The sequence below is a fragment of the Apis laboriosa genome, unplaced genomic scaffold (genome assembly GCF_014066325.1).
Source record: "Apis laboriosa isolate Shangri-la unplaced genomic scaffold, ASM1406632v1 scaffold47_cov149, whole genome shotgun sequence".
In the NCBI taxonomy this organism is placed as follows: Eukaryota; Metazoa; Arthropoda; class Insecta; order Hymenoptera; family Apidae; genus Apis; species Apis laboriosa.
This window is the reverse complement of record NW_025223437.1, coordinates 1,359,875-1,373,005: the sequence shown is the minus strand read 5'-3', so window position 1 is coordinate 1,373,005 and position 13,131 is coordinate 1,359,875. Positions and strand designations below refer to the sequence as shown.

The following is a 13,131-nucleotide window of genomic DNA, read 5'->3' as shown; positions in this document are numbered from 1 at the left end:
GGTGGTACGGGGTTTCCACCCTTTCGGAAGGTGGAAACCTGTCGATACTGGTCGCGATGGATCTCGCCGCGGAGACACGTGAAACCCCGCAAAGTGAGCAATGGTAGACGTGTTGTGCGCACGTAACGAGTCGTCCGTGATACAACAACGGAACGATACGATTCTTAGACGGACGGCCGTATCTATATTTAATGTTTAACCTCGAATGTAGGTCGGATTTCTGCTTCCAGACGTTAAACAATTCAGAAGCCGGCAGCCAGGAGTTTGGATCCTAAAGTAGTTCCGGTACTTAAGAGAATCCCCTCCTCCTCCTCCTCCTCCTTCTCTAGCGAGGCAAAAGATCCGTTCGAATTCGAAATTCTCCACCGCGACCCCGGTGAAACCAAGGCCTGTCAAAGGCTTTACAATTACAACCGGATGAACGGAGAACGCGCTAATTGAAGGCGCCGTTTAAACAACCTCCATTTACCTGGGAATCAACGAGTCTGAAAGGAGACGGCGATTCGTTAGAGCTTGCGAATTGGAAGGAACAGTCGGAGAGGACAGAGGGAAACGTCGACGAACGCCGTCGTGGACCCGTATTCGGAACTCGGTCAATGAATAACGATCACGTATCTCGCGACTCGATACGTATCTTTCGACTCGTCCTCCAATCCCGTGCCGTTTAATATCCGTCAAGTGGGCAGCGATGAATTCTAGTTACAGCCGCTTCTTGTTTCCGACTCGTTGTAAAAATGATTTACCCTCGTTCCGTGAATTATCTAATTTAAGTTTGAGCGAACGGTTGCTCTTTGATCGGTGCTTAAATTCTTTTTTTTGCTTTTCCCTTTCTTTTTCTTTTGTTATCGTCCCCCCGACTAATTCCGCGCACGATTCACGAATGCCCCGAACGAGGTCGAGCGGTTTTCCTTTCCGCCGCGAAGAATTCATTAAATAATACCGATTCACGATATATATCCCTCGTCTTATCGTGTCACGATTTCACTTGGGCTCCTAGCCCACGGATCCACCGCATAAGGAATTCGATCCTTTTCTGCGGTTCGGTGGCAGCCGGTCCAGCTAATTGGAATGTTTGGCCAGAATATCTGGAACGGCCGTTGCGGATGGTCAGAAATGTACGATCTTGCCTATTGCCGCAATGACGAATTATCCTGTACCAGATTCTGATAGGAGAGGAAAAAAAAAGGAAAGGGAAAAAAATTGTGAAACTCTTTGTCGAAAATAGTTTAAAACGATCTCGTCTCAAGAGATGGTGCGCATATATATCGATTCCCTTCAATCTCTCGAATTTCATAGCGAGAAAATTTTTCTTCCCTTCACCACGCTAACTTTCTAAATCGAATTGAAAATTTTCCACGCGGGGAGATTCGACGCGTATACAGAGTCCACGCGCACTTTGTTACTTCGCAGCGGCTAGAGAGAGAGAGAGAGACAGAGAGGGAGAGAGAAAGAGAGGGTTTGCCTTTATGCCGGGTCCGGGACGCGCGATCGACGTAATAGAAATATTTGGCCTAAATATCTGGCGCAAGATTTCGCCAGGATCGGACGAAATGTCGGCAAGTAAAACGGGGATACCTTGTGGCTGGCATCAGCGCAAGCAGGCGCGGCGCAGGGGTACAAACGTGAAAGAGGAGGCTAGGTTCTACGTAGAGTGGATCGATCCGGCTGCCAGGTCAACCCTCACCGCGGCTCACTCTGCCTGTAACCGCCCGCCGCGAGGTATTTCGCGTTTACATCGCGACGTTGTTACTTATGGGGCACGCAGGCCGCTGTAAATTCGGCCGGAGTCGAACGGAGACCTCTTGCCCCTCCCTTCCCTTCAGTCGAGGAAAAAGAAGCGACGCGACGACTGGATTTCAGAATTTCAGAAGAGGAGACACGAGAAGATGTGCATTGCCGTGTAGTAATCGTCGCAGGTTGGAATCTCTGTGGCGCGTCGAATGGATTGGTTACGATTAATTCATGCTACTTTCGATTCCGTCAGTACGAGGACGCGTCGATCCTGGCCGGAATATTGGAACGTCGATTATGACGCTTCGAAGCTATCGCAAAGCTCCGGGATATATGGATTTTACGTATTAAAGGATTCTCATACGGAATTAATAATCGAAAATGGCTATTAGAGACGGTAATGACGTTTCGATAATTGTATGCAAAGATTGTACGGGAGAGGAAATTAATGCACGAAGATTGGATGCGGCGGGACGCGGCGATAGATAGATTGGCGGGGAGAAAGGTGGTTGTTAAGGGAATCGGTTTAAATCGGTGAATGATTATATTTCGTTCGATGACAATGAACAAACTGATTCCCCGTTTCATTGTTTATTCCTCTCTTTCTCTATCTCTCTCTCTCTCTCTCCACGATTCGTTTCAATACCCCCGTTATTTTATTAATTCAATCCGATAAATAACTACCATTTAATGGACGTTTCGCGACCGCGAGCGCGGTAATATGGAAATGTTCGGAAATTTAAACTATCCTTCGGTTAACAATATCGCCTATTTAAAATTCGCTCGTACGTGAAACGAGCATTTCGAGCATTTCGCCCGTCGAGAAAATGAAGAGAATGGGGGAATACAAGAGGGAGGGGAATAATATATAGGTGTATAATTGGGGCGATAAGCGGCGCGATTAAGTTTGATCGAATCTACGCTGAATTGGCGCGAGGTCCAAGGCGGAGAAGGCAAGGTTGTTGATCTAACGTGTACGGTCAGCGGAATCAGCGCCAGTGGAATATAAGTATCCGTCGTAAAAGTATCGGAGGTAGAGCGAAGCAGTACGTGGGATATCTACATCGGTATCGGATTATTCGACGTTTTCATTAGCCATTGACATCGGCTACGTAAAATATCGATTTGCAGTCTGCAGATACGTCGCTTTCTCTGCCCGACGCGTTAATATTAATTTTCGAGCTTTTACATTCCCCTCGCCATTCGGTACACTCGTAACATAGATTAATTGAGAAAGCCTGTTACCGAGAAGCGAGACAGTGGTTATTAATGGCATAACAAAATATCGAACGCGTACCGGCCCACCTTTGAAACTCTACGATTTTTAAGCGCGATAAGTTTTCCCGAGGCGCAAAGGAACAATGAACAACCTGGGATGATTAATGGCTTCCGTTTTTCGAGAATTCAAATTTTTCTACAAAAAAAAAAAGAAAAAAGAAGGATTGATTTTTATTCCCCAATTTATCGTTGGCAAGAAAAATTAAGGTTAAATATATGCAGGGAACAAGACTGGGCCGGGATCTAAAATATTTGGCGGATCGTTAAATTTCTTCGTGTCTCTCGCGCAGTCACCGTCAAATATACCAGCTGAATATCTTTATTTATTTTTTTTTTTATCTTTTAAACCGGATAGAAACGAAACGCTCGTATTACGTATGACGTGCACGAGAGTCCCTTATGAAAATATAATTTAATACTGCAACATCAAAATATCCGGGTTTTCCAACGTTACACCACCGACGAATAGTTGACGATATTTAAATATTTTTCCTACCAGGTTACGAATTATAATACAGGCCATTATCTTGAAAATGATATTTTCATACGGAACGATAATACGTTGATGCGTATCTTCAGCTTTTGTTAATGGATTGCGCGTAAAATTTCCGCGCAAATTATAATCCCGAGAAAAAGTTTTCAATCCGTGCAGCTTCCTCTCGCGTTATTTACGAATCGTTAAAAATTACTCATCGAGATAAAAAAAAAAGCTATTCTTCGAAAGATCATTACGAATTAAACCAAATATACATATATATATATATATCGAGAAAATTTCACCTGCAAACCGTTTACAATTATGAGAATGATTTACAAAATAATTTCCTACACAACATTAAGTAAATCCACCGTTCAACGTTCTCAACCGTTATCCCCTTTCTAATTAATAGCATACAATTTGAGCAGAAATATAAAAGTTCCCTTCTCCGCCCGAATAAGTCTGCCACTGCCGTAAAAAATGATTCTTGTTGTTCGCTACACCGAAAGCGTTTATTTCCGCGCGCCACTAAATCTAAGCTCCCGGAAGAAAGGTAGGAGTGTAATGACGGTGTACTTCGTAGAAACAATTCCGGCTTCTCTTTTTCTACCAGGTCGGATAAGCTCGACTCTCCGGCCACTTATCAGGAAGAAATTACTCCGTGGAAATCTTGTTCCACATTTCTGATCGCATCACGCGGGGACGAAGCGAAAAAAAAAAAAAATCGATTCCCAAGTAAACGACTTATATCCCCTCGCGCGATTATACTTATCCCGTGTATATCGTGTCATCGTGAATCTACGATCGATGATATCGATACGAGTCGAGCGAGAAACACGTAGCGCGATATTACAACGAACGATCGAATTATTAATTTACGACTGTTACACTCGCGTGCGAGAGATATTGTGCAGGCCGTCGATTCGAAACGAGAAGACGGCAATAAGGAAACACTTCTGAGAACGAGTCGGAGAAACTGTTAAAGACGACAGCCTGTCGAGTTAAATGGGATTAGAGGGTGTATACATGGATAAGGTCAGCGTACGAGAGTATCAACCACGCCTCGCGAATATATATATATATATACATATATACACGTGTCGCGCGCAAGATTGTTTGCGTTGTACAAGTACTTACGCCTTATGCCCCGTTCAGATGCTCACGACACGTCTGCTGATTGATTCTCTGAAGTGATTTCGTACTATCGGCACGCATTATCATACACAAGCCAATAGGGGGCAATATCTCGAATGGGTACGCTTGATTCATGGACATGCAATATTGTTCACAATCGCGTTACCGCGACATTTCAATGCCGGGGCGTATATCCAGAAGCGTGAACATTGTTGGTGAATACCGTAATTTAAGCGTTCTTACATCGCGACAATTTTGCCTGTTTTTTTCCCTTTTTGTCGAAAAAATTATATCGCGATAAATGTCTAAGACGTTTGGAGTGAAAACATTATGAGAATGCTCGTGCAAATTGATATTTAAAATATGCTAAGTATAATCAGTTAGGTGGAATATTTAAAGAACGAAAATAATCTTTATTCGAATTCCGATTCATTAATTATGTTCATAAAAATATGAATATGCATAAAAATTCCCGGTCCGGTGATTATTTATTTCGTATGATATCATTAATAATCGATATAATCATTTTTTCGTATTCGATTATGCAAAAAGGAAGAGAGGAAAAAAAAATGTAATATATTCTACCTTATTTTAATAATGTATTAGTACATATGTTAAATTGAATTTCTGTATGAAATTAATTTTACTCGTATTTTTTCGTTTTAATATGTCAAAACATCCGTTACACGAGCTGCCCCAAGGATACATTTTTGAAAGGAATCCTCTTATACGCTTCGTTCGTTCCTCTACAGAGCCGCTGAATGTTCGCGTCGACGTTTGACATTCGTCGCGCCAGACGAACCGAATCAGACCTCGGGGTCTACCGTGAATCGTAAAACGCGTACAAGAAGGAATACGGCGTAGTCTCTCATATACGAAGTTACAGTCATGAAAACGGAGTAATAACGAAGTCGATGCGGTAACTCGAATTCATTTGAAATGACGAAAATCCAATCGAAGAAAGAAAAGATTATGGATGAAAAACCACGGTCAGTCGTAAAATTGTGTTTCGTGGAAATATATTGGTCGATATAGTAAAAGATAAAAGGAGGAAAAAGAGAAATGACAGATAGACGTTGGAAGCACGGCGTTCGAATTTTGAAATCCGTTCATTGTTAAATTTTTATGGAAGAGAGCAACGGGGGAATTGTGGAGGAATTGATAGCTGTATAGATCGAGTCTCGTAAATCGAACGATACGATTATTTACAAAGTTTTAAGACATATGAAAGAAGTACAAAAAATAGTTGATTTATATGGACACATTGTACGATACAAATTATAGGTACATATTTTTTCTCAAAGAAATTGCGACTATTATAAAATCAAATTCTTACCTTATAAATTTATACATGTACGTGTTAGTTTGTTCCTTGTATATCTTGTTACTTCTTTAACCATGATACAAATAAAACTGTATTTATATCTCTTAGAAACGTAGAATCACTTTTTAGTTCTTTTTAATCTTCTAACCTAACGTCGAAATTCAAGATGGTTGCTAATAACTATCATCTAGTGTCTCCACCTATATCGTCTTTCGTTTTGATTGCACGAATCACTTTTACGTAGTTTAAGAACACACAACGGACACATACACGTACGTGTAATACATAAAACGTTGATCACGTTGATTGTTCATTACGTTAATAGACAATATCATTACGTGTTTTTGAAAGTCATGAAAATTCAATCGTCATTAGCAAAAAGAAATTAGAATTAGAACAATTGTTTCTATTTACAAAGATAACCTGGACCCATGTTGATATTTCGTGATCCGTTGATCCATCCATTGCACGAGTTCGAACGAAAGTTTAAAAGCACTACAAAGATGATCGAATTGTTCGTTTTACGATCGGATAAATCGTGTCACGTGAAATGAAAATGCGAAGGACGAGTAACTTTTTCAAACTTTGAAGATAGTCGTTTCGTAGTCGCGTGTGCGGACCCACGGTAGGCGGTATATACGGGTGCAAGTTTAGTTTACGGTGTCGCCACGGGTCACGGTGGCGCTGCGCCGCCAGCGCGATCCTCAGTTCGTCACGGGGTCGCGAGGGGTACGCATTGCCTTCGTCGATTGGCCGTACCCACGCTCGTTCGTGATAACGCGCGAAAACCGTACAAGCACGTTTATTCGTTTACAGTCTTATAAAACGTAATTTCGGGGATCGTGAATCGTTCGCAGCTTTTTATCAGTGATTTCTGTGCGGTGTCATGTCGCGAAGTTATACGTTACGCGCGTGATACTTTATATCTTTGCAACATAACGAAGGAGACAGTGCTCGAAAGAACGAGGAAGGGGAAATCAACAATACTACGCATTCTGCGACGCAAAAACGCGAGGAACACCGGTTACTTTTGCTGTCACCAAACGTGAGTGTCTCTTTTTTTTTATTTTCTCTTTCACTTTCGTTGCTTTCCTCGGTTCTTCGACACCATTTCGACCGTTTTATGAAGGAAGGATAGTTCCAATCGTTACTGACAGTTCGACAGACTTCCATTCTGACGCGTGGTTTAGAATTCTTGATCGTGCACAAGGCGACGTGTTTCCTTTACCTCCTGCCAATATTCTTAGACCGATAAAGTTGAATTTCCGTTTGAATACTGCGCGTGATACATGTGTGTCGTTTCATGTATATTAGAACGTGTAACGTATTCGTATTCGTGACACACTCGGCATAAGTATATGCTACGTGATGTATATTCTGTTTTACAATTGCATAAATACATTCTATATCTTTCATTTCTCTACATATAGACAATTTATTGTTAAAATTAGGAAAAGATGATATTATTTTCAAAGGATTTCTTAAAATTTTTGTACAAATATTTGAAAAAATACGATTTAGAGAGCAGTTGGGTCGACAGATTTATGCGTATAATTCGTGCGACCGTAGAAAAGTACGTTACACATTCTCAACCATTTATCGAATTGCAAATGGCGATATCATTTGAAAATATTTCTAACAGATATCTGTTAATCGAATGATTATTTCTTTTTTAATAGAGTAGAAAGTAATTATACAAAAACCGTATTCCGTATAGTAATAATAATAATAATGAGTTATAATAAATTAAAATATATAATGAAATAAAATATATAATGAAAACGGTTGAGAATGTGTAACGTACTTTTCTACGGTCGCACGAATTATACGCATAAATCTGTCGACCCAACTGCTCTCTAAATCGTATTTTTTCAAATAATGAAATATATAATAATGAAATATATATATATAATACAATTTTTTTTATCTTATTTCTAAATTTCGTAGATATTATTAAAAAAAAATATGCTTTTTGCAATTAAATACGATATTATTATTACATTTTACAATTATGAGAATAAGAAAGTTCTTCTTTTATAAGCTCTGTATATTAATTTTCGAATAATCTAGAATTATGACGAAACGGCTTTTTATTTAAATTATTTAAGTAGACGAGGTTCGTTCAATTAGTACCTATGGAAAATCCAACTCTGCTTTTCTATTCAGAGATATTTGCTCTGAAATAATTTTTTCCTCCATTCGACGATAAAAAAACTGTAGAATATTCACATTTTTTGAACCAGAAACTAAAAGCGAAATATTAAAATACTTTCTTCCGAAATTTTTCATAAATAAATAATGATTTCAAAATAATTCACAATACAAGTCGTTGAATTTATTCTGCTATTAATTTCATTTTAATTTTTAATTATTCGCGACGATAAAAATACGAAATAAAATCAGAATAATCACGAATGAATACGAAATGAAAGCATACGAATAGACGCAATATAACAAGAATATAAACAAAAAAAAAAAAAAACACAACATTTCGCGTATTTAAGAAACTCTTATCTCTAGCTCCACTCACTTTCGTACACAATAAGAATTCCAAGAATTGTGTATCCACAATTCAGTTCTAAGAAAAATCGCGAAAAAAGTTTCACTCGCGTTTCCTCGTATCTTTTACCTTTTAGCAACTGTTTCGTACACTTATCTCGCGTCGTATCACAACTAAAGGATAAGAACATCCGTGCACCGTTTCTCGAATCTCTCGAATATATAACAAGAACGATTCCGTCCTCGCACGTATACACAGTGAATACAATTTAAATAAACTCGTTGAAATATTCGAAAAATATGAAAGATACGAAAAAATGATTTAAACTCATAAAAAGGATACACAGTATTTTCAAGATATATTTTAACCAGAATATATACGTTAAAATATAGAAATTCCAATTAAAAATTCGAACGTGATTCTCGCAAAATTTTCCAGGATCATTTTGTAAATAATTTTTTCCATCTTTATTATTTTTCGAGATATATCGGACTCGCTTAATTCTACGTTATACACGTCCGGATGATATTAATCGTTACGAGACATAATTCTTGTCATAAGGCCACGTGGAAACTGCTGCACCACTGGTTGCTTCCGCACGATAAGCGATTCTCTTCGCGTAACACAGTGTGTACCATGCACGTCACTCTACGTTCAAACTAGTACTTCATGTCAACGACTCCTTACCAACCACTTATACGATCGCTATCCATTCACGCGTTGGTTTATAAATCTCGTATTCTTCTCGCGCTCGCGGACACGGTCCGTCGTCCAATCTTTCCAAGATAATACGCGTGTTTCGTGGAACGCCGGTTTCGCACAATCGACGAGTTACAAACGTTTTCCACCGATAATAAAGCGGCCACCGCATAAATAATTAATCGCGTGTAATCGGCGTATTTACGTTCATATTGCCGCCGCTCCGGCGAAAATTGCTTCTCTTTGTCGCGGGAACGTGAATTGCAACTTGAATGACGCATTTTCAAATCGCCTCGAATGCGTATATTTATTTATTTATATTATTTTTACCACCTCGACCCGACGCGTATACGCTTGAAATAAAAGAAACGATTCGCGGAATGCCGTTTTCTCTCCAAGTAATTTTTTCATTTTAATGCGCGAATTTAAAAGGATTCTTTTCCTTTCTTCCTTCGAACCGATTCTTCCCTCGCTCGCATCGTTCAAAGAAAATTTTCGGTAGACATCGAAGGATATTATTCTTCGTCTGTGAAGTTTCGTCCCGAGCAACAAAGAACGGGGTTGAAGTTAAATTATGCCTCGCTGAATATAGATCGGGTTGAACACTTTGTATAAATGTAGGAACATCAATCAACGGCCATATGAGCCATTATATTACTTCGCACTGATAACAAATAGCGCTTCTACCGCGATAATTTCTCTTCCTGTTCCTTCTCGCGTCTTTGGTTGCTCTTTCTTTTCTTCTCTCTCTTTTTCTCTCTCTCTCTTTCTAGCTTCGACCTCCGTCTCTGGCATTCAAACGCTCGTGCGCACGGAACATCGAGTAGAACAGGTGCCTATTTTCTTATGCCCTCTCGTCAGGGGCGGGTTTATGGTTTATTTACCGTCTTGTTTGCGTCTATTCTCCTCTCTCTTTCTCTCGTCCTCGAACGGTAGATCAACCAAAAGCATAGGAACACACGTACAACACGCCGTTGGAATACCACTCGCGACTTGCTTGTTTATTGATTAACCATTAGCGAAATTAATGGTTGCTCCAGGCTCCGACACAATGCCGCTATAAAGCTTATGAAGGTGAATTAGATACGGGACACTTGAGCGAATTGCACTTTATTCATGCATCACGTGAATACTCGTTGTTACCATGGTGATGTAACGTTTGTCAATTTAACATGTGATTTTCGTTGATTAGTTTTCATTTAATTGAAAAATGAGGTAATATTATGGAAGGATTAACGATGCGTATTATGTTTCGTTATTAATAAATACGTAAAATACGGATGTGATACGTAAATTAACCTTGTTTCCAAGAATGTTAAAATTTCGTTAATATTTCATTATTCAACGTAAATAGCGAAGAAATTCTTCGAAATTCCCGCGATATAAAAATATTCGATTAAATCGCAAAAATTTCGGATAGAAAATTAAACTAAAATTTCCACGAATCCCCGCTAGAGATCCGATCGAAACGATCAAACTCGCTGAATTTCATTAGTAAATGAAGGGTACATAGGAGGAGGATAACGCTGCACCGTCATTCATTTTATAATGGCAGGAATGTCAAACAAGCAGGATGACAGTGCTCGGCCGAGAAGAAAGCTACACTTGACTATTTTATGTGCCGTACTCCTCTTCGCTCGGAGCCACGGAACCCTCTTGCATGCGCTAGTTCAGTTTCAAACTTTAATTAAAAAGGTGGAGTCGCAATAAGCTTCCACGGTCCACCCTTCTCTCTTTTTCTCTTTCCGCTCACCCCTCCCTCCCTCCCTCTCTCTCTCTCTCTCTCTCTCTCTCTTTCGCTTCACCCCTTCCCTCTGTCGCCGAAACTCCGGAGAGAAGTAGAGCTATTTTAATTTCATTTACCAGAAATAAACAGAACAATCAAATTAACGTAGGCGAGTGAATATGCACGTCCGACTTTGCCTTTGATGTATTCCCGAAGTGCGTATTTTCGGAGCAACGCTACCCTTTACCCTCCATCCCATTCTCCGTCCCTTCACCCTTCTATTTCCCTTGGATACCTGTCTTTCCACCCTACTAGTTGCAACTGTATTTTCATCCCGTGTGTACATAGATATATTATATATATATATATCGTAATGCGTGGAAGGATAAAACCGCTAACACAGGGATTCGTGAGCGACGATTTGCTATTCACTTTGTGCGTTTGTGAATTAATTAACAACGGATTTTACCGATGCAGAACGAAGAACCGCGCGCGAAACGAACAGCCGCGGGGATAGAATCGCGAAATGTTCCCAGCCTCTATATATATATATATATATGTGTGTGTATAGGCACTTGTTACGAATTCGAATATCGACTCTATCGTTGCTTCTATCGTCGGAAACGAACGCGGATTTTCCGAGTTTTCTAGCCCGAAATTCATAACCGCGCGATGTCCACGAACAAGAGCAACCTTTCCTGTTGCGGGATGATGATTTTAAAAACGCTGTGGAGAGAAACGCGCGGGATCCTTGATCGTCCCGAGGATTTATAGCCGCGATAACAGTTAATAAGGTTTCATTAAGGATTCGGGGGGATAAAATTGCTCGCATATCTCGTGAAATATTCGCCAACTTTCAATTACGTGCGTCCGCGATAATAAATTTTCCAACCGGCAACCTGGCCAACCTGGTTGGTGGTAGCAACGTTGAATAGAACGCGTTACAAGGCAGAAATTAAATGAAAATTAGCAACCCGTTTTCAACCCGTTACCTAATTAAAAGCGTAATTATTTAGGAATTACCCGGCCAGCTCGCGGGAACAAACAAACGCGCGAGCCGCATCGAAATTTCTCTTCTCTGTCGATTGCCCCGAGCTACGTCGGCCTACGAGCGTTCGTTCGCGCGTTTCTGCGCCCCGCTCGATCGACCATCACCACCACCACCACCACCACCACCGTCGCGCCATTTCGATCCAACCTGTTCCCAACGGCCGAGCACCTTTCGCGCAACCAAGCACTCCACTCCGCCACCGACAGAGACTATTTACCGTGACGTTTAAGAAGGAGCATACTCTCCTCCCCTCTCCGTCTCTCGCTCCGTCGGAGCAATTATAAGGTCGGCGGATGTAACGAACGATGACACCGGGTCATCTCGAAGGAGCGTACTCGAAGGGGGCGCAATTTATCGCGCCACTTTACAACCAAGGATAGTAGTGGCGCGTGGTAGTAACCTTAATACCGAAAACCTTAATTTCGCTCGAACGGAAAATATTTATCGAGTATCCAACCGTGGCCCCGGAGTAATTGCGTGCACGACATCGTCGCGTTGGAACGGGTAAGAGGGGGGAGAGGGGCGCGTAATGAATAATCGGCCTGTTCGCCGAGCGATCACGCGCGTGAGATTACAGTCACATTTTGTGCTGCACGGTACTGTCAACGTCGCGTGCGATTAACACGTCGATTCCAGCCGCCCAGGGGAGGGAGGGAGGGGGGAAACACCAGTGGTTTCTCGTAAACATTTTTGTAGGGATTTCTCGCGATAAACGAGGCTGTATCTGGGCGTAGGCATCGCACTACGAGCGACGACCGGCTCGCTCGTTATTACCGTCGAGCAATTCTCTCGCTTTTTTAATCGTCCCTACCATTAACGCGTCAAACTTCTTTGTTCCGTTTCCCGTCCCCTCCATTCACGCACGCGCGAAGCGAAATCGTGTCGTTTCGCGTACGTCGTAGCCCGCTTAGCAAAGAGTCCATTACCCAGAGTAGATCGACCTAAATAATTAGAGGCATGCTTGTTTAGCAGAGTGGTCGGTCGGGTGTGTTTTAACTACTCCGAAGAGGTAAAAAGCTACCGCCTACCTCTCTCTCTCTCTCTCTCTCTAAAACGGGTATTTATCTTTCCTTTCGAAGATCGCAAAGGAAACGGTGGAAAAATGGTTTTAAAGGGGGAATAATTATCGTGGAGGGATACGTGCGTACGTATTTCCTTCCACCATTCGCACTAATAGCTAAATTTACCCTGGGAACTATCCTTGGCCAAA

At 41.1% G+C, this 13,131-nt stretch overlaps 1 protein-coding gene across 3 annotated transcripts in view; it reads left to right on the top strand.

The window, feature by feature from the left end:
- Positions 1 to 6,330: 6,330 nt before the first annotated feature.
- Positions 6,331 to 13,131, top strand: part of LOC122716542 (discoidin domain-containing receptor 2-like) — a 141,482-nt gene continuing 134,681 nt past the window's right edge. For all 3 annotated transcript variants that reach the window (XM_043939725.1, XM_043939726.1, XM_043939723.1), the window contains exon 1: positions 6,331 to 6,990. The gene's annotated coding sequence lies outside the window, so the exon portion shown is untranslated. The remainder of the gene's footprint in view (positions 6,991 to 13,131) is intronic.